The sequence below is a fragment of the Lactuca sativa genome, chromosome 2 (assembly GCF_002870075.4).
Source record: "Lactuca sativa cultivar Salinas chromosome 2, Lsat_Salinas_v11, whole genome shotgun sequence".
NCBI lineage: Eukaryota > Viridiplantae > Streptophyta > Magnoliopsida > Asterales > Asteraceae > Lactuca > Lactuca sativa.
In genome coordinates this window covers 149,818,494-149,840,728 of record NC_056624.2, presented here as the reverse complement: position 1 = coordinate 149,840,728, position 22,235 = coordinate 149,818,494, and positions in this window count along the sequence as shown.

Sequence of the window (22,235 nt, the reverse complement as noted above, 5' to 3'; positions counted from 1 at the left end):
TAGGAAAGCTTTCATGTTAGATTTAGTGACACTTTGCCACCATCTTTGTTGTTCCAAGCACTTAGCTCCTTCATCCCAATGGGGTTTGGTTCATCTTTGACACTGGAAAAGATACGGTTCGAGTCCCGAATCGCTCTTTCTCTGGGCATCGCTTGGCCATCGATTGTGGGCCAGACTGGTACCCTTGGCCGCAGGTAGGCATTCCCTTGCTTTGTGATTTTTGCTCCGTGCTCTGGATGGACCACTTTGGGTCAGCGCTTGTTTCTTTCCATGGAATAGATGTTGTGAGTCGTCTGAACACGTCTCTTTGCCTTTTTCTAGATTCATGGACCAGCATTTGTGTCGTTACTGACCTCCGCTGTGGATTCTCCACCTTCTATCAATTTTTGCTTCGACATGATTTGGTTTCTTGCTTCGTCTCTTGTTAGGTATTGCGCTCATTATCTGTTCTGGTTGCTATGACCGTCATCGACCCGTCACTTGTGCTAAATTTAAGAATACCGTGGAGAGTGGACTAAATCACTTGTAGCTGAAAGAGTGCAGGTCGGCCCAGTAGAATATTATGTTCGGCTGGACAGTCAACAGCCGAGAATTCAAGTACCCTTGTTATCTTTTTTTTTCCCATCATGACTGACTAATGTAAACGGGAGCATAATTGTTCCTGCTGGCGAGATGCCATGACTAGTGAACCCAACTAGCATGCCTGGATGTGGTGGTTGGAGGTGTTTTTTTTTCATTCGATTGGTAACTATCAAAGTCACTGCTCGTAGATTACATTGACCCAGCTTCTGTTATCAATGTATACATGCTTAACACGGTTTTGGCTAATGAAATCGATGATGTGCAATGGGTCGCTCAGATCCCAATGTTATGGCCTGGGGTCACTCATTTAAAAGGCTATGTTAAGCATGTTCTGATGGTATATCGTCATGCTTGCGTGTTGGCTCTAGCGATTGTTGCATGAGCGGGGCCTGGTGATGGTAAGTGTCTCTGGCCTCCTTTCATGGTCCTTTCCCCATCCTTTTTCTTTCTAGGCTGGTGTTTATCCTTATCAAATTTTGCTCTGAGCTCCTTCGCTATGTCAACTATGTTTCCAACTAGTTGTTTCTCGTCTATCTCTTTTGTCAATACCATGCATTCAATGGTATCATGAGTTTTGCTCTTGTGATATTCATACAACTTGGTCTGGTCCTTGCTCTCCTTTGATGGAGTTTTGTTGATTTCATGGACATCTGCATGACCATTCCTATTGTCATCTTTGTGGAATGACATGTAACTCCTCGACATGTGTCTAGAGTGGCGATTGTGCTTATGTTGGTTGTCGTCTTGCCTCTCCTGTTGGGCTAAGCTCGATCGGGACATTGCCTCCTCCTTTTTGATGTATGCGTTGGTTAAAACTTTGAGGTTGGCCTCCTTTCGCTCTTCCCCTTCGATTTGTCTCGGGTATTTTTCCACACGGAACTTGAGCTCAGCCCTAGATCTAGGAACTATCCCTTGCATCTTCTTGGATAGGGGTCCAGGAAGCAGGCCTTGGGAGAAGGCGCCAGTCTCCAGAAACTCTTCATGTCCTAGGATATTCAAGGTAGCTAACGTGAATCATTCTTAATAGTCACAAATCGACACTCCTTCTTTTTCTTACACGCCATCACAGAGTTGGCGTCCCCTTTTGCTTTCCTTAACTACATGAAGTTGTTGAGGAAAAGTTATTTCTGTTGGATTAGTGTCTAAGCCCGTAACCATATTTGGTAAATACTTGACCCGGTTGTGCAGGTTGCCTTCACCAAAGCAACTTGATTGGAGAAATAAATAGAGAAAGAGGTTATTATGATTTATTAATATGTTATAAGAATAATATATTAAAGAAGAAATCATATTTGTTTAATGAAACTAGAGGGGCTGAATTGTAATTATGTGATAGTTGCAAAATAGGGCAATGGTTATCCTTGTTAAAGGATGGATGAATTCAAGGATAAGGATATCCTTAAAATCGTCCAAGGTCCAAGAGATAAGGGTTTTCAAGGCTTATCTTGTGGTTGCTTGGTGGGCAAGTAACTGGATAAGGATAAGGACTGAAACCCTAATCCCAACCCTATATAAAGACCCCTAAGGCCTTAGGACTTCGTCCACTTGATCCCTAGAGCATCTAAGGATGATTTCTACCTCTTCCCTTCTATCTCTATAGCCTCTCTAATTGCTTGTGGTGTTTGTGATCCATTAGAGGCACTACACTTGTGGTGATTGCTTTCAAGACTAAGAGTTTGAAGATTTAAGTTGTTATTGCAATATAACAACAAGAGGTATGTGATCTAACCTTATATATGAATTTCGAAAATAGCATGCTACATTAGGGTTTTATCCATGTGTTCATAATGTTGTGTATCTAATAGTGAAAACATAGATCCAAATTAGGGTTGCATGCACACATAGGATTGTTTGTATAAAACCCATCAGTGGTATCAGAGCCTTTGGTTAACTTGTTTTCAATTAGTATTATTCAATTGTATGAACTTGACAAATTAGGGTTTATAGCCAATAAACCCTAGGAGGCCATAGATTTCGAGATTAGGGTTTCCTAACCCTAATTTGCGAAAATCTTGAAAGGGTTTTTGAACCCTTTCCTTTTTATCCAAGATTTCGAAATCTAGGGTTTGCAAACCCTTAGATTTCGAGATTCGCCTCCTTCCCCAAGATAAGATCCTAAATTTTAGGGATTTGGATAATCCCATATCTTGTAATTATCTTTTAATAGTTAAATATGGTAATTAAAGATTTTGAATTATCCCCTCCCATTATTTTCGAAATTTAAAGGGATAAAAGGGATTAGGATAAGTTAATTGTTTAACTCGTAATTATCCTCATGATTTAGATAATCCCTTATGATTTAATAATTTAAATTAATAGTTTAATTTGTGATAATTATTAAATCAAGAGTTTTAATATTTAAAATTTTAATTTAAATGGTATTAAATTTCGAAAATTTTAAATTGAAGATTTAAACCCTAGTATTTTTGAAATGTTTAAAATACACCCTATACTATTATATTATTACAAGCTTAATATATATATATATATATATATATATATATATATATATATATATATATATATATATATATATATATAATTAAAATTCTAGTCTTACCGTTAGTAGGCCTCATTCACGAAGTCGGTCTATAAGGTTGCTGCCTATAAAATGGCGCTTAATGGGTGTACACTCACACCCACCGCTTGCTTGACTGGTGGAGGGTCGTTAGCCGAACGGGTAGGATAGGGCAGTCCACTCCTCATTAATAAGTATAATGAATCTATATAAAGTAACTAAACATTTTTTTTTAAATTCCCAATCCTAGTTACTTTAGGCAAAAGTGAAATTGATGCAACCCCATGAAATTACACTTTACACCTTTGCTAAGAAGTTAGTGGAGCGTGTGTGGTTTACCGGCACACTAATTAGTTCTAAGCAAAGGTGGTAAAGGGTGATTCATTGTTTGTCATAGTTCGATGGAGCGTGTGTGGTTTACCGGCACATCGAATAGATGATTGTAACAATGAAGGCACCATGTAGATTTGCTTGGTTATTCACACCCACTTTGTGATCCTCGGCATCCCAGTCACAAACGAGAGGGGCATATCGAGATTTAAACATACCATTGAAAGGTTCGATGAATCTCAAGAAAAATCTAGGAATTCAAAATACATTTAAAACTTAATCTTATGTTTTTCATGGTGAAGAATTAGTAAATCGTCATTCACTTACCTCCAAATTATTTGCGTGTTAGATTACGACATCCCTTTTCTAATATGTAAATAATGTTGTTGGATCCTAGCCCTAATTTTTCATTTTGGGTGTTTAATTAGGGATTCAATTTTAATCAAACTTTGTCCTTTCTAATTGTAGATGTCTAACGCCAACAACGCTGCTGCTAGCTCATTCACGCTAATGAGCCATTGTCAAAAAGTGACTTTCGATGGATCGAACTTTAGCGAATGGATAAGATACATTCCACTATCGCGCGTTACGAGGACAAAGAGTATGTTCTCGATGAGAAGCTTAAAAAGATCAATCCGGAAACTGTTACTCCCTAAGAAATGTCTGTCTTTGAGACCCATGAGCGTGATGCAACGAAAGTTTATTGCATCATGATAGCCACAATGAACTCCGAATTCCAAAAGTCCTATGAGGACATGTATCCCTATGAGATGCATAAAGACTTGATGGAGAGATATCACCAAAGTGCGAGGCAACAGCACTATGAGATCATTACGAATATGATCACTGCTAAAATGGGAAGTGGAGAGTCTCTAACCGTGCACTTGCAAAAGATGCAAAGGTATGTTGATCATCTTCGCAAGTTGAATGTCAACTTTGGGGAAGATTTGGCTATCAACATTGTTCTTCACTCCTTGCCCTCATGCTACAACCAATTTAGGATGACCTACCATATGAAAAAGGAAGAGGTCACCCTAAGAAAAATCCAAGGGCTCCTAAGGACTGTTGAGAGCAACCTTAAGGACAAGTCTGTTGCACCAACTCCTAATCCATCCGTTGCTCCTGTTTTGGCTATAAGGCAGGGAAGGGGCAAGAAGAGGAAGGCACCATCAAAGAGCCACCGCAAGGGAAAGTCCCAAGATGGTTCCTCTTCTATTGGGACCAAGGTTGATCCTGCTAAGCCCAACCCTAACCCAAAGGAGGCAAAGTGCCATCATTGCCACAAAATAGGGCATTGGAAGAGAAGCTACCCGGAATATCTGCAAGCCATCAAGGATGGAAAGATCAAGCCATCTCAAGCAGGTATATACACAATTAAATCTAATGATTCATCTCATGCTATTTCTTGGGTTCTTGATACAGGATGTGGTTACCACATTTGTTATGATTTGCAGGGACTAGGAAGAAATAGGGATGTGGAGCTTGGAAGAATAAATCTAATCAGGGGAACAGAAGAATGTCAGCTGTTACCAAGATTGGAGTGTATTCTTTAGTGCTTAGTAATGGATTGAATTTAGATTTAAATAATTGTTGCTACTCGCCAGATATGGCAAGAAACATCATTTCTTTTCATGGTTTGTTTAGACAAGGATTTAGATATTCGTTTAATAATGAGAATGGTTCAATTTATGCTTATCTAAATGGTGTTTTATATTTTGAAGCAGTGCCTTGTAATGGAATTTATGAAACTGTTATGGTTGTAGATAACCTAGGAAATGATGTGTTGTGTATGTATTCTTCCAATAGTATGGATAAAGCATCTTTGTGGCATTGTCGTCTTGGACATGTCAACAAGAAGCGCATAGCCAAACTCCAAAACGATCGAGTGTTGGAGTCATTCGACCTTAGGGAAGATGACACGTGCGAGTCTTGTTTACTTGGAAAGATGACCAAGTCACCCTTCGCTAGAACTTATGAGAGGGGTGAGGGTTTATTGGATCTCATACATACCGATGTATGTGGGCCCTTTAGATCCACCACAAAGGATGGGAACCGCTTCTACGTGACTTTCACCGATGATTATAGTAGATATGGGTATATTTACTTAATCAAGCACAAGTCAGAAACGTTTGAAAAGTTCAAAGAGTTCAAGCATGAAGTGGAGAATCAATTGGGCAAGAAAATCAAGATGCTTCAATCCGATCGAGGAGGAGAGTACCTAAGTCTTGAATTCCACGACTATCTCAAGGAATGCGGAATAGTTTCGCAATTGACGCCACCTAGGACACCGCAGTTGAATGGTGTGGCAGAAAGGCATAATCGAACCATGTTAGACATGGTCCGTTCTATGATGATTTGTGCTTCACTACCTATCTCATTCTGGGGGTATGCCTTAGAGACTACCGCCCATATCCTTAACCGAGTCCCTACAAAGAAGGTTGCCAAAACACCTCACGAAATATGGACAGGGAAGGTTCCCTCGTTGGCACATATCAAGGTTTGGGGCTGTGAGGTCTTTGTAAGACGAGAGACTCACGACAAGCTCGAACCCCGTAGTGAGCGATGTATTTTCATCGGCTACCCGCAGAGATCCTTTGGATATCTCTTCTATAGATCGAGTGACAATGTTGTCTTCGTTGCGAGGAGAGGGGTTTTCCGAAAGTGAGAACTCATAAGCCAAGGAGACAGTGGGAGGCACATCGATCTTGAAGAGATTCAAGAATCGAGCGATGAAGGAACCTCTACTGCTGGCGCTCAACCCGAGGAGGAAACTCTGGTTGAACCAATTGACCAGTCCTTACCTCTTAGACGTTTCGAAAGAGTTAGAGTTCAAACCCAGTTATATGGTTTTCATATTACTACTGAAGGGGACATGTATATTAGTGATAGTACACTAGGAAATCTAGATGAACCTAACAGCTATAAGGAAGTCATGGCAGGCCCAGAGTCTGTAAGATGCAAGGAGGCGATGGACAGCGAGATTCAGTCCATGTATGACAACCAAGTTTGGAATTTGGTTGACAATATGCCCATACGTAAGACGGTTGGGTGCAAATGGATCTTCAAGAAGAAGACCGACGTGGATGGGAATGTGCACACGTATAAGGCGCGACTGGTGGCGAAGGGCTTTACTCAAACTCCCGTAGTTGACTATGATTAGACCTTCTCACCAGTTGCTAAGATAAAATCTATTAGGGTGATGCTAGCCATTGTTGCAATTCATAATTATGAGATATGGCAAATGGATGTCAAGACCGCCTTCCTTAATGGGAAGTTGGCTGAGGATGTTTACATGGCTCAGCCAGAGGGTTTTGTCGATCCGAAGCATCCTAATAGAGCGTGCAAGCTTGAGAAGTCCATTTATGGACTTAAGCAACCATCTCGCAGATGGAATCTTTTCTTTGATAAGAAAGTCAAAGAGTTTGGATTTGTACGAAGCGAAGATGAATCATGTGTGTATGTCAAGGCCAGTGGGAGTATAGTTAGCTTCGTCGTTATGTATGTCGATGACATACTGCTCATAGGAAACGACATCCCGACTCTGCAGGAGGTTAAGTCCTGGCTCGGGAAGTGCTTCGCTATGAAGGACCTCGGAGAGCCTTCCTATATTTTTAGGAATAAGGATAGTGAGAGAACGAAGTAAGAGACTAATAGGACTTAGTCAGAATACTTACTTGGATAAGGTACTAAAACATTTTAGTATGGAAAACTCGAAGAAGGGAGAACTACCGATACAGAGTAATGCCAAGTTGAGTAAGACTCAAAGTCTGAGTACCGAAGCCGAGATAGCAGAGATGAGCCGAGTACCTTACACTTCCACAGTTGGCTCGATCATGTATGTTATGACTTGTACTCGCTCTGATGTGGCCTTTGCCTTGAGCATGGTCAGTAGATATCAAGGGAACCCGGGAAAAGCTCATTGGATTGCGGTCAAGAATATACTTAAGTACCTTCGAAGGACCAAGGAATGGTTCTTAGTCCTCGGAGGGAGTGATGACTTGAAGGTGCGAGGGTATAGTGACACCAGCTTCCAGACCGACAGGGACAACTACCGTTCGCAGTCAGGCTGGGTCTTTACCCTAAATGGAGGAGCAGTGACTTGGAAAAGTTCCAAGCAGGAAACTGTAGCTGATTCAACGTGCGAATCAGAGTACATTGCAGCGAGCGAAGCGTCAAAGGAGGCGATATGGTTGAAGAACTTCATTGGTGACCTTGGAGTTGTGTTTGCCATAAAGGAGCCTATGGAAATTTTCTGTGATAATGAAGGAGCGGTTGCCTTGACCAAGGAACCGAGGGATCATGGTAGATCTCGGCATATCGACAGAAAGTATCACTTTATTAGACATCGAGTAGAAGAAGGACACCTCGTGGTTAAGAGGATATCATCAGAAGATAACCTAACAGATCCGCTTACGAAGGGACTGAGTAGGGGTAAACACTTGCAGCACGCTAGGAGCATTGGGCTGAAGGATGATATTAAATAAAGGAGTATTATTTATAAGCAAAGTTACTGTCTTATGTTGATTGTTTAACTATTAATTCAATTTGCATGTTTTGACTTCCAGAATAATTGAGTTATTAAGAATAATCGAATTATTTGAATGGTCCACAATCGTTCATATGTTGGAAGTAGATATGAATGAAGATTGTCATGAATTGGTATGTAGAGTGTCTAAAAGGTATTAGACATAGCAAAGGTTTGCTGCAACATTCATGAGTGCTTATGAACAAGTTTTGAGCATTGGAATAAACCCGCGCTTGTTGGAATCATTTTATGGAATGTGACAAAAGTGATCGCAAGACGATAATATCATATGGTCTTAAAACCTAGATATATGGTTTATTATTTACTAATTGGTTGTGCATTGATAATGCGAAACGCATCAGTAAATTGATGTTATAAAACACATTGTTGTGTATAGTTGATTAGTGGATAAGTAAATGCATATAAGTTGAAGTTTATCTGTTACTTCTATCCTAAGAGGGTAAAAGCGATATCACGGCCGCTCGATGATTTGATTTGACTTATGTGTCGAGCCCGGTCAGGACTGAATTGATGTGTTCAATTAAGTTCTATGTCAAATGAATCTGAGATCGAGAAACCAACTGTTAGACAATTAGTTCCATGAGATTGTCTGCACAATATCTAAACAGAGGACTATACGATCCCTTATCTAGAGGACAGGTTACTGATGAGATCAGAGTTCGACAGCGTCTTTGAGAGCTACAATTGCTAATCGAGTTGTACGTTACATTTGTGGTTACTAGACTTATCCAAGTGGGAGACTGTTGGATTAGTGTCTAAACCCATAACCATATTTGGTAAATAGTTGACCCGGTTGTGCATGGTCCTTTTGGGTTGCCTTCACCAAAGCAACTTGACTGGAGAAATAAATAGAGAAAGAGGTTATTACGATTTATAACTAGAATAATATATTAAAGGAGAAATCATATTTTTTTTAATTAATATTGGTCAATAATTAATTAGGAATTAATTTTGTGATCAAGTGTAATTATTGAAACTAGAGGGGCTGAATTGTAATTATGTGATAGTTGAAAAATAGGGCAATGGTTACCCTTGTTAAAGGATGGACGAATTCAAGGATAAGGATATCCTTAAAATCGTCCAAGGTCCAAGAGATAAGGGTTTTCAAGGCTTATCTTGTGGTTGCTTGGTGGGCAAGTAACTAGATAAGGATAATGACTGAAACCCTAATCCCAACCCTATATAAAGACCCCTAAAGCCTTAGGATTTCATCCACTTGATCCCTAGAGCATCTAAGGACGATTTCTACCTCCTCCCTTCTCTCTCTATAGCCTCTCCAATTGCTTGTGGTGTTTGTGAGCCATTAGAGGCACTACACTTGTGGTGCTTGCTTTCAAGACTAAGAGTTTGAAGATTTAAGTTGTTATTGCAATATAACAACAAGAGGTATGTGATCCAACCTTATATATGAATTTCGAAAATAGCATGATACATTAGGGTTTTATCCATGTGTTCATAATGTTGTGTATCTAATAGTGAAAACATAGATCCAAATTAGGGTTGCATGCACACATAGGATTGTTCGTATAAAACCCATCAATTTCAACTGATCAAAACTCGAGATACTGCTTGGCCACAAAGACTTGAACCACTTGCTTACGTTTCTTGTTAGGGTGTAGGGGAAATAAGTGTAAGTGAAGCGACAATCCATCTTAAGAGACGTCATCGTCCACTCGTAGTTGTCGATGTGGTCATCTAGGTCACTAGTACCGTCATATTTTTGCAGAAGTTCCTGGCTGAAATTAAAACTTGACCTTTGCATGGGGTTGTCCATGTACGAGTATGACATACCGCCATAGGCCATATGTTGATGCGTCTGGTAGGGGCTCATGTACATCTGGTTGTGCATGGCTGCCGGTGAGATGTACGGTTGACATTGTTGTAAGTTTGGTTGTATTCCAAATTGTTGGAATGCATATTGCCCTTCCAGGTGAACTATGTATAGGTTTGCTCCTGTATACTATAGCGTGGATGGATTGAATAGTCGAGCGGCCACCATGAAGGGGTTGAATTCAGGTGCTAGTGAGAATTGAATGCCAAATCCATAAGAGTTGGATGCCTTATTGATCAAGGTCTGCACACTTATGACTTGCGGCTGAGACACTTCTTGTCACAGCTAGTATTTTAGCTAGGAAAATTCTATTCTCATGTAATCATTCTACTATTGTAAAGCATATACTCTAAGTGAATATCAATCAATGCTCATTCAAATACATCTCTCATGTTCAACTAAGGGTTGGAAACCCTAGAAACCCCAGTTAAAGTTTACTATGGACTAGGATTTTCTTACTAGGCCTAATAGGCTAATAAGCCTTCAATTCGAATATTTTGTGCCTAGAATCCTTAAATGGACTCTAAATGGACCCACATTCATAAAACTTAACACTTTGGACTGTTGGGTCGTGTTTTGTATTTTGTGTTGTGTCTATTGGGCTCGTTAGTTAGTCTAATATGTATCTCCGGTATGGGCTTGTCCATCCGTGAGTTTTGTAGGGTTTAGTATATATAGGTGCTTGCATGCATCCTAGAATGAGACGATAGATTAGAACGATCAGAGATTTATTATTTCAGCAAGTTTATCGTTCTTGTTCTTGTAACCCTAATATCCTCTACAGCGGAAGTTCTTAGTCGAGCTCTGCTGAGAATTGAGTAATCTAATCATTCGACACATCTTGATCCATACTTATGTTATTTAATGTTTTTATATTCATCGTTTAACTGTTTCATAGATCTAATCGATCATCAAGTTTGTTTTTATAACTTATCAATTGGTATCAGAGCAGGAGGCTATGTAATTCATACACATTTTTCTGTGAAAGAGTTTGCGATTAGGGTTATTCCGCATTAACTAATATTTATTGAGCCGTCATTCCATAATTGACGTAACTCAGCATTTATTTGTTTTGCCCTAATATTATTCATTACAAGTCTGATCTTTCAAACAAGTTAAACGATCAAGCATGGACGAGTCACAATCAAATCCCATCAATATCTCAAACAGCATCGGATCAACGACGAAGATTCCTATTCTTTACACCCAGGATTATGAAGTCTGGGCACATCACTTCGAAGATTATGTTATCGGATCTGAAGACAATGGTTATCTTATTTGGGAAGCAATCGTATCTGGACCATTTGCTCATTCAGCAACGTCAAAAGTCATTAAAACTCAGAAAGAGTATAATGATCTGCTAAAGGACGTAAAAGATATTGCTCAAGACGAAAAGGATAAGTTTCAGTGCAATATTAAAGCATTGAGATTGATTCGGTTCGCTCTTCAATCCGATACATTCAGGCTGGTGAGTTCATGCAGCACCGCTAAAGAAATATGGGATAGGCTGAGAAAGCTATATTCCACAGATGAAGACCTGGAGCATTCCATTCTGACCTTACTTTTGTCTGAGTTTGGCGAATTCAAGCAGAATTCCGAAGAAACTGTTACTCAGATGTTCGATCGCTTCAATCATCTTCTTAGTAAGATGATCAAACACAATATAGAAAGGAAGTTGATTGAACAAAAAGTTACGTTTTTGAATGGTCTCAGATCTGAGTGGAGAGCGGTTGTGTCCACTATTAAAGGTCATGAGCAATTCAAATCTTATTCATTGGCAAAGCTGGTAAGGATTTTGAAATCCCAAGAAAAGATTGTCTTGCAGGAGAAAAATGTGGTTTCAAGCTTGGGATCCTTGGCCGTTCTGTCTAAAAGAAAAAGTGTGGTAGAAGATGAAGACCTTAACTTAGAAGACTATGACCTTACCTCTAATGATTATGCAATGATGGTGTCAAATCCAAAGAGGTTTATTAAGAAAAGGATTCCTACCAATAAGAACCAAAATTGGCAGGGAAGCTATAGTTCAGAAAAGGTGAGGGAGGAACCGAAGGCAGAAGAACCAAAGAAAGAGCCGAAAGTAGAAGGGGATTCTGGTGTGAACTGCTACTACTGTGGAGGAAAGAACCACTATGCTAAAGACTGTGTCCTAAAGAAAATGGCAGAAAAGGATGAAGAGAAAGATGAAGAAGTTGTGTTAATGAAATAGCTTGAAGAGATCAAGAGAAAGAAAACTACTGCTAACCCTTCAATGAATGCTTTAATTGTGCAGGGTTCAGTAGCGGATGATGAGTTCGGTGGCATGGAGGTCTGTTCAACCGACTCTCAGGATGATGAAGTCAGGAAGCCATCTCATGGAAAGGATTATGTTGCGAAAGGGGAAGGAAGCGGTGGAAAGTGTTTGATGGTGATGGATGTATCTCAAATGAGGGGATACAACACAAAAGGTGGGAATGAAGACACGAAGGAGCGAGAGGACTTGTGCTTCACAGCAAAACCTCTCAGCGTGCAGTTTAATGACCTTGATGAATTGATCAAGAAGGTACAATCCATTTTTGTTTCATTCAAACTCCCACAAAATTCATATGAAAAAGAATTAAAAAATGTAAATTCAAGAATCTCACATCTAGACAGCAGTTTAACTCAAACACGGGTCACCAATTCTAACCTAACTGACCAAATAAGCAGGGTGTCTTCAAAGAGTGAGGAACGGAGGATGTGGATAGAGCTGAAGGAGTCGGAGTTGATCAAATCCAAAGACGAAAACATTTATTTACAAAGAGACAATTTAAAACTTTTGAAACAAAGAAATGTGTTTTGTTTGATTGCTAAGCGTCTTTATTCTAACATCACTCAGCTTCATCTTAACTGTGAAATAGGACAGAAAATTCATCGCATGATTCTGCCGTTCCTTGAGTTTAAGGAGGATGAAATCGACGCTGAAGCATATAATTGCGAAAGTGTAGTTTCGTCTGATGATGTGAATCCGACTTATATGTATGGCCTGGACAAAATTGAATCTTTTATAAAATCCAAGGACCATAAGGACATGCTGAAAAATCTTTTAGATGAAAACGATAAACTGAAACTAAGGACCAAAACCATACAAAAGTTTGACTCATTGAATGCCAACTTGAGCTCAGAAAATAAAATAGATGTTGAAAACGCGTCTGAGCTTAATGAGGATGATGATATGAGTGAAATTTTTGTAGAGGATGAAGTTGACTGTTCTGAGTTTGTCAAGAGCGAACCCGAAAACCACAAAAATCTTATTTCAGAAAATTCTGTGGAGTTTGCTCGTTTGTCCCAAAATAAGTCCCCGATCCTAGAAGAAAAGGCTGTTGTGTACCAGAAGGTGAGAACAACACCCAATCAGGTGTATAAGGTCACAGGAGTAACCGAACATCAGACAGCCGAACTCACAGCCATTGTAAACGAAGATAATGCAGATGGTTGTGATAAGTTCTTCTAGTCTGCTCCTATAAACAATGCAGATGAAACCGTCGGTCTGTCAGAACGGACATCCTGGAAAACCAAAGGCAGATATGTGCCGGAGCCGCTAAACAAGCCTGACAACTTCAACGTGCCAAGTACTAGTGGTACAAAAGAAGTTTCTGAAGAAAAAGGAGTTCCTGTAGAAGAAGTCACTCCTTCGAGCGAAACATCATCAGTTCAAAGTGAACCGGCTGACAAAAAGCAAAAGCAAAAAGCCAACATCCACCGACAGCCGAAGCAAGTAAAAGATCAGAAGCAGCAAAGGCATCTGAGATACAAGAAGAATCTCTCAGAGCGAAAACAGTTTTGGCGATCTCAAAACGCCCATTTCTCTTATCATGACAGAATTTCAAAGTCAGAGAAAAGTGTTGTTAGGCAGCAAGAAAGTTATAACAACCGAAAGGACAGGTTCGGTTCTGAGAATAATAACAACTGAAAGGACAGGTTCGGTTCTGAAAGGAATAACAACCGAAGGGAAAGGTTTGGTTTAGAGAAGACTAGCTACCGAAAGCAAAGGTTCGGTTCTGAAAGCAAAAGCGACCAAAGTTCAAGGTTTGGTCCCACAAATGACCAAAAACAAAAGTGTCACTCTGGACCTCAAGTCAAGAAAACTTATCAGTCTAACTTCTCTCGTTCTAATACTTCTAATTCTTCTCAACCACTCTCTAAATCCAATTCTGTTCGATCTCAAAATCCAAAATCTTCAACGGATTTGAAAGGAAAATCGAAGGTTTCCTCAGTCAAGAATGATCAAAAGCATTCCAAGGTCCAAACGCCTAAACTTGAATCCAAACCGTCTGTAACAAATCCCAACAAAATTAAAGTTTTTACCATTAAGAAGAAAGATGAAACAACTTTAATTAAAAGAACATATCTTGTTGACATCTCTCTTACTATTCCTGTTCCCGTGAAAGGCTCACGTGGACCCAAGAAACTTTGGGTTCCTAAATCTGCTTGATTTTTGCAGGTTATTAGTGACGAGAAGTTCGACGAAGAATGGTATATTGATAGTGGCTACTCACGTCACATGACAGGAAGGAAGGAAGAGGTGAGGGAATTTTGATCTCTTCCAAACGGTGGAAATGTCAAGTTCGGGAACAACTCACTCGGCACGATAAAAGGTTACGGAATGATTACAAATGGAGACTTCATGATTAGAAAGGTTGCATATGTTGAAGGACTACAGCATAACCTCATCAGTGTATCTCAGCTTGTTGGAGGTACCGGTCTTAAAGTTTCGTTTGATGATGAGGGTTCGGAAATAATAGAGAAGAAAACGAAAAGAGTTATTCTCAAATCAGAACGTAAAGGCGAAATGTTTCCCCTGAATCTCAAACCCATCAAAGGAAATCCAGTTATCTGTATTCTATCCAAAGCACAATCTGACGAAAGCTGGTTGTGGCACCAAAGGCTATCTCATCTCAACTTCAAGGATATCAACAAACTTGTCACAGGAGATCACATTCGGGGTCTTCCATTGCTCAAGTTTGATCGAGAACATTTGTGTGCTGCGTGTGAAATGGGGAAGCAGAGTCGTCAAAGTCATCCATCGATTATAAACACTAAAGTTGTTGAACCACTTGAGTTAATTCATATTGACTTGTGTGGTCCATCATCTATCGAAAGCATCGGCGGTAGCAAGTATATTCTTGTTATTGTTGATGACTTTTCACGTTTTACATGGATGTTCTTTCTAAATGCACAAATCTGAGGCAACTCTCAAGCTAAAGATGTTCATCAAGCAGGTTGAAGTGCAGCTGAGGAAAGTCGTTCGAAACATCAGAAGCGACAATGGGTTGGAGTTCAAAAATAAAGAATTCAAAGATTTCTTGGCAGACAAAGGAACCAGTCACAGCTTCTCAGCTCCTTACACCCCTGAACAAAACAGGATTGTCGAAAGACGAAAACGATCTTTGTGTGAGGCGGCCCGAACCATGTTAAGTTTCGCTTCTTTAACTTTGTATTTTTGGGCTGATGCTATTGTTGCAGCATGTTTTACGCAGAACAGGTCCTATCTCAATAAGCGCTTTACTCTCACTCCTTATGAGATCATCAACAACAGAAAGCCAAACGTCAAATTCTTCCACATGTTCGGCTCACGATGCTTTATCTTCAATTCTAAAGAACATCGTAATAAGTTCGACGTAAAAGCCGATGAAGGGATTTTTCTGGGATATTCTCTCACTTCGAAAGCATACAGTGTTTTGAACAAGCGTTCGAGGAAGATTGAAGAAACGTACTATGTGACTTTCGATGACAGCTATGTCAAGAAGCTGAAGGCCAAGGAAGAAACAGTTGGAGAAATCTTCTCTCAAACAGGCCAAGTCACAGCCTCGATTGCAAATTTGTTTGGGAACTTTATTGAGTTATTTCATGAACCGGAGAAGGCTACTCTCTCAGAAGCCAATGCAGCAGACAACAAAGTTGATCATTTGAAGCAAATCGTCGATGACGCTGCCAAACGACCGGGTAAAGGGGAATCAGTTCCAACTGAACCTTCCCATCACGGTGCTTCAGTTGAGGGGGAGAATTCATCTTCCTCAAAACAGCCAAGTTCACCAGTGGAGGGGGAGAACTCTTCTCCAGCTGCACCCGAAAGCTCTACTGCACCCGAAGGTACTGTAGCTCCCGAAAGCTCTACTGCACCCGAAGGTACTGCAACACCCGAAAGCTCAACACCACCCGAAACTCCTGTAGCTCCGGAAAGTCAAGATTTATCTGAAAGCTCATCAGTCGAGGGGGAGAATGCAGACATGTTTTATGACGATGACAGTCAATCTAAATTAGAAGAGATGGTAAATGCTGAATTAGATCCATCGTATGATCCAAATTACCCACCTCTTGTCAAATGGACTAGAGATCATCCTGTTTCACAGGTTGTGGGTAATGTCTCTGAAAAGGTCCTTACCCGATCTCAACTGAAGACAAAGCAAACTTCTCCACTCTCAAAAGTAGAGTTTTGCATGTTTAATTCTTTCGTCTCAAAAGTTGAACCAAAGACAGTTAACACTGCTCTTGATCACTCTGATTGGGTTCAAGCTATGCAAGACGAACTTAATGAGTTCGAAAGAAATAAAGTTTGGCGCCTCATTCCAACTCCTCAAGATGCCTCGCTTGTTGGTCTCAAATGGGTCTTTAGGAACAAAATGGACAAGGAAGGCAATGTGATAAGGAACAAAGCTCGACTAGTGGTGAAAGGATACTGCCAGGAGGAAGGAATCGACTATGAGGAAACTTTTGCTCCTGTGGCTAGGCTGGAATCTGTTCGAATATTTCTTGCCTATGCTGCACACAAGAACTTTGAGGTCTACCAAATGGACGTAAAGTGCGCATTTCTAAATGGAGAACTCGAATAAACGGTGTATGTGGAGCAACCTCCGGGATTTGTCAGTGAAAAATATCCCAATCACTGCTATATTCTGGACAAAGCAGTTTATGGACTGAAACAAGCGCCTAGGGCCTAGTATGAAACACTAACCAAGTTTTTAAAGATGTCCAAATTCAAACAAGGTTCGGTTGACCCAAACTTCTTTTGTAAGAAGGAAGGTAACCACGTTATGATTGTTCAAATCTATGTCGATGATATCATCTTTGGCTCAACGAATCCTAGCCTAACGGTTGAATTCAGAAAGCTGATGGAGACTAAATTCGAAATGAGCTCAATGGGTCCGATTAACTTTTTCCTTGGTTTAAATATTAGACAGGGACCCGAAGGCATCTTTATTAACCAGGAAGCTTACACCAAGACTCTCCTTGCTAAATTCGGCATGATGGGAGACTCAAAGGTTAAAGTTCCAATGGCGTTCGGCACCAAGCTCACTCCGTCCTTGGATAAGCCAGTAGTCGATATTACGCTATATCGCCAAATGATTGGTTCTTTAATGTACCTTACTGCTAGCAGGCCTGATATAATGTTTTCTGTTTGTTACTGTGCTAGATTTCAGGCGAATCCTCGTGAACCTCACATGCTTGCAGTGAAGAACATACTCCGGTATCTCAAGCGAACTACCTCTCTCGGTTTATGGTATCCATCCAACTCAAGTTTCTTCGTTCAAGCCTACTCAGATGCAGACCTTGGAGGTTGTGGACTAGATAGGAAAAGCGCCACTGGAGGCTGCCAATTCCTTGACGGGAAGTTGGTTAGCTGGCAATCAAAGAAACAGACTTGTGTATCTCTGTCTACCGCTGAAGCAGAATACATCGCAGCTGCCTCCTGTACATCTCAAGTGATTTGGATCCAAAGCCAACTCCGGGACTATCGACTCAATATGAAAAAGATCCCACTATATTGTGACTCTGAAAGTGCAATAAGGATCTTTCATAACCCAGTGCAACAGTCCAAGACTAAGCACATAGCACTGAGGTATCACTTCATTAAGGATCATGTGGAAGATGGGAACGTCGAAATTCACTTTGTTCGAACCACTGATCAACTGGCTGACATCTTCACCAAATCTCTTCCTGAAGCATCTTTCAACAAAATTCTACAAGGGCTTGGTATGATGGAATCGGAGTCAGTACCAAAAATTACCTCTCAAGATCAAAAGTAAGAAGCGAAATAGACCGAACGTTCGGGTTCGGGTCTCTTGTATGCCGAAATAGACCGAACGCTCAGGTTCGGGTCTTGTTCTGGTGTACCGAAATGAACCGAACGCTCGGGTTCGGTTGTATCATCAGATCTTCGCTTATCACTCAAAGGTAGTTTCCTTGGTTGTACATCTTTTGTATTATTTTTTTCAATTTCATTTATATTATTTTCAAAGTTCTTTTCTATCTCAAACTTATTTTTTTTTTGGGGCAACCGAAATAGACCGAAGGTTCGGGTTCGGTTCCAAAATTTTTCTCACCCGAAATAGACCGAACGCTCGGGTTCGGTTCCAAAGTTTTCTCAACCGAAATAAACCGAACGCTCGGGTTCGGTTCCAACATTTTTTTTCTTGTACATTTTTTTTATGTCTTATTTTTTTATTATTATCAAAAATTCCAAAAATATTTTTTTATAAAAACTCCAAAAATATTTTTTTTCATTATTATTCATTTTTTTATTTTGGCTTTTATTGTTTTATGTCTGTTTGTGGGTAAATTATTTCACTAGCTAAGTGTCCCTAGAAGCATGCTGTTGTATGTGTCCAAAGCCTCACCTGATTCTGAATAATAGCCTTACTGACTTGGTATAAACAAACCTTGTCTTCCCAATTAGGCTCTCATGTTTATTCTACTCATGAGCTACCTAACTCTCTTCTCACATGAGATAAGAGTTTTCTGCTTGGTCCTATTTTTATAGCAGAGGTACTTTGGTTTCTTTACACCATCTACATTCCATTTCTCCATCACATTCGCTTCACAAACGTAACCCTTGAGACTCTCAGAAATTACCACTGAGGTTTATGGTTACACAATTTCTGTGTTTATGATCTTAGCTTCGTGCCACTACGTGCTAAGTGAAACCCGCAATTCAATACCTCTTATTCATTGACGGTGAACCATTAATTTTCTCTAGCTTTCACTAATGAATTGACGGTCTTATCCATGGTGGTACAACATGAAATCTCTATTTTTCTTTTGAGTGATTGCTATGAAATTGTTAAATCCCATAACATTTCTTCCCTTGGGATCCAGTTTTTTTTTTTTTTTTTTTTTTTTTTTTTTTTTTTTTTTTTGAGATTTCACATATATATTAGTTTACCTTGCCACTTAAATTATCTCCAACCTACTTGTTCAATAGACTACACCGGTCTCACAAGTACTTCGTTCGATTTCTGTCTTATATTAAGATTAGGAATTCTGAATCGAAGCGAAAGCCACCCTAATAAACCTAATTAAAAGAAGCCTTTCAACACTTCTTCATAAGTGTCTGATCGTTATTCAACGGGAAACCACACAAACACTTTAAGGTCTCTCTTGACTTTGAAGGAAGAGATTTGTGCCCGGGATCCTTTGTTTCGTGTCTTTATTGACATCACATATTTTCCCAAAAGTGTTGCTTTATTTCTTTTCTTTTACACTCTAAGCACGAAAATCTTTGATTTTCCAAAATTCAGGTTTTATGAATCACAAGGCATTTTAATTGGATTGGTCGTTTATTAAAGGCTGTGGTTAATATTGATCCACATGGGGATTTTACTTTAAAAGATGTCGTTTTATTCTAAAGAGATAAGATGACGAAATGATGACTCAGGCGGGAGTCCAATCGATTTGATTTCAAATGGCGCCTGATGGGAAGGCGTGTAATTAGGGGCCTGACATTCTCTCTCATGCGTGATCATCGGCAACCCCAACTGTCACGTGTCAGTCACCTCCGAAAAACCGTTTACCTCTTTACTGCAACTAAAATTCCCAGAGAGCAGAAATCCTTAAACCTTTACTGTTCATCATCTCTCTCACTTTCTTCACAGCAATGGCTGATTCTTCCTCAGTTCACGCAACATCCCACATTTTGCCCATTCGCCCACAGCAGAGTTTGATCATCAATGTCACTCCTCAGGTGTACGATGCATTCATATATCCCATTATCGAATGCCTGAAGTTCTCCTCCATCGCTCCTGCTCTTACTAGGGCTGAAGCTGTTCCAATGGAGTTCCTGTCTCAAATCTTCGCTACAGCACACTACGACAAGGTCGTTGACAGGATTTTCTTTGATGTCTTTGAGCACAAGGCGTCGATTTCAAAGCAGAGGTTTTGCTCGTTGTTAGGGTTTGACGCTGATTCTTCGAGGGTCAATCCAGAATCTATTCCCATGGGTCATCTGTTCAACATGTTCTACAACATGGGGTACACTGAGGTGCTTACTACGGAGATGAAATTCAAAAAGTCGTGCCTACCTCCACAGTGGAATGGGATGTTCACTGTTCTATTCAAGGGTTTATCTGAAAGAAGTGTCGGATCTGATGGGGCCAGTCGTTTATTTCTCTCTATCATGTATGGGATCTACAATGGCATCAACATGGACTACGGGTCAGTCCTTAGGCAACAACTTATTCAGAGTCTCTCCTCTACTTCCAGACACTCAGAGATCTCGTATGCTCGGTTCTGGACCATTGTCACGAAATGAGTGATGGACAAGTACCACGTCCCCATTGTCGCTGGTGCTCCAATGTCTTCGATTGGTACCTTCCATACCACTAAGATCATTGTGTCAGATTCTTCCAAGTTTCCTTTCAATGGGTCTATCTCGGAAACAATGTATGGGGATGTTCCTGCTGATAGTCGGATTATCAGGACGTACAAGGAGTTCAAGCGTTCTGGTCCGAGGGATCTTACTCCGGAGATGCTGAAATCAATCCATGACGCTGACAAGCCTGCTCCAAGAGGCAAGAAGGTTGATAAGGGAAAACAGGTGGCCAAGGGGGCAAAAGGCCCATCTCCCAGGAAGAGAAAAACCACCAGGGCTGCTCAGTCTCCACAGCAGAAGAGGATAAAAACTCAACCAAGGCGAAAGCTGGTTATCGCTTCATCCTCGAGCGAATCTGAGGGCGAGAGTTCTGATTCTGAAGGCTCTCCTCGTGGTAACACTCCGCCATGTTCTCCAACCCCTGAAGTTCATGTTTCTACTTCTCCTATCTCCTCTCCACCTGTCACAATACCTATTTCTATTACCCCCATAACTTGCACCACTCAAATACCACCTACATCTATCCCAATTCCACCACCAATCTTTACTGAAACAACAACCACCACCACTACACAAGTAAGAACCAACGTATCTGATATGGGGGGTTCATACTGACGTACCAAAATCCACCCCAGCACCCAAAACCACCCCAGCACCCGAACCCACACCCACACCCGAACACACAACCCAACCCGAACCTACCCATACTACCGAACCACCAGTTTCACCAACACCATCTTCTCCTGATCATGCATCAGAGGAAGAAGAACCACTCTTTGGCGGGGAGAATATGACTTTTGACTCGGTCTATTATAGTCCGTTTCAAGTACAGAGTGATGACGATGACGACGCTCCTGTCACCAAAAGGCATCTCCATGAGCTACATGACAAAATCGACTCGCTCATCGCCTCCTCTTCTACTTCTCAGTCATCCATATCTGAAGCTGCAATTCAGAAGATTGTTGACGCTTTCTCCAAAGCTCAGCAAGTTTCCCTTGATTAAGCCACTATCGCCATAGATGCCTCCACCAAAGCCTGCCAGGCTGCGACCGAAAAAGTCGATAAACTATTTACTGATGCCTCTTCCCTGTTGAAGCCTTTACAGGAAAGTGCTGAAGCCACAAAGACTACGCTGGAAACCGTTATCAACCAGTTGGCTACATCAGTCGCTTCTGAGCTGAAGTCGTTCGCTTCCCTTAGACAATCCATTTCTGAAGACAACTCAACTTTTGGAACTACAATTGAAGAACGTCTATCCAAGCTTCAAGAAGACTTGGCTGCCGAGAACACTCTCATGGATGTTCTTGCAAGAAAAACTACAGCTCTGAAGGTCAAGAGCATTCAACTCTCCAACTCTCAACAGGAGATTGAGTCTCTTCGATCTGAACGAGAGGTGGTTAAGTCATGTGTTTCGGATGTCCACTCTGCTATATCAAACACCCTTGAAGAACATGATCTAATTCTCAGCTACACTGTGAGGCGTGACCTTGCAGAGAAGCTCGCTCCTGCCCTTGCTCTACTCAGCAAAATCGAAGGGCTACTTGATTTCGTGTCCATTCCGAAACAAGGGGGAGAGAAGGAAACTATGTCTCAACCACCTCCTACCTCAACAGCAACACACACCACCGAACCTCCTCCAGTAGGCCAAGCCTCCGGTTCCGGTGTGAAAGACAAAGGCAAAAATATTGTTGAGGAGAGTGAAGATGATGATAAAGAGACAATTGCCGACATTCTGTAGCGGCAAAGTAGAAACAATGAGGCTGACATTAGTGCTCGTGTGGCTCGAGAGGCTGAAGAAGCCGAACGTAAACAGAAGGAAGCCCAC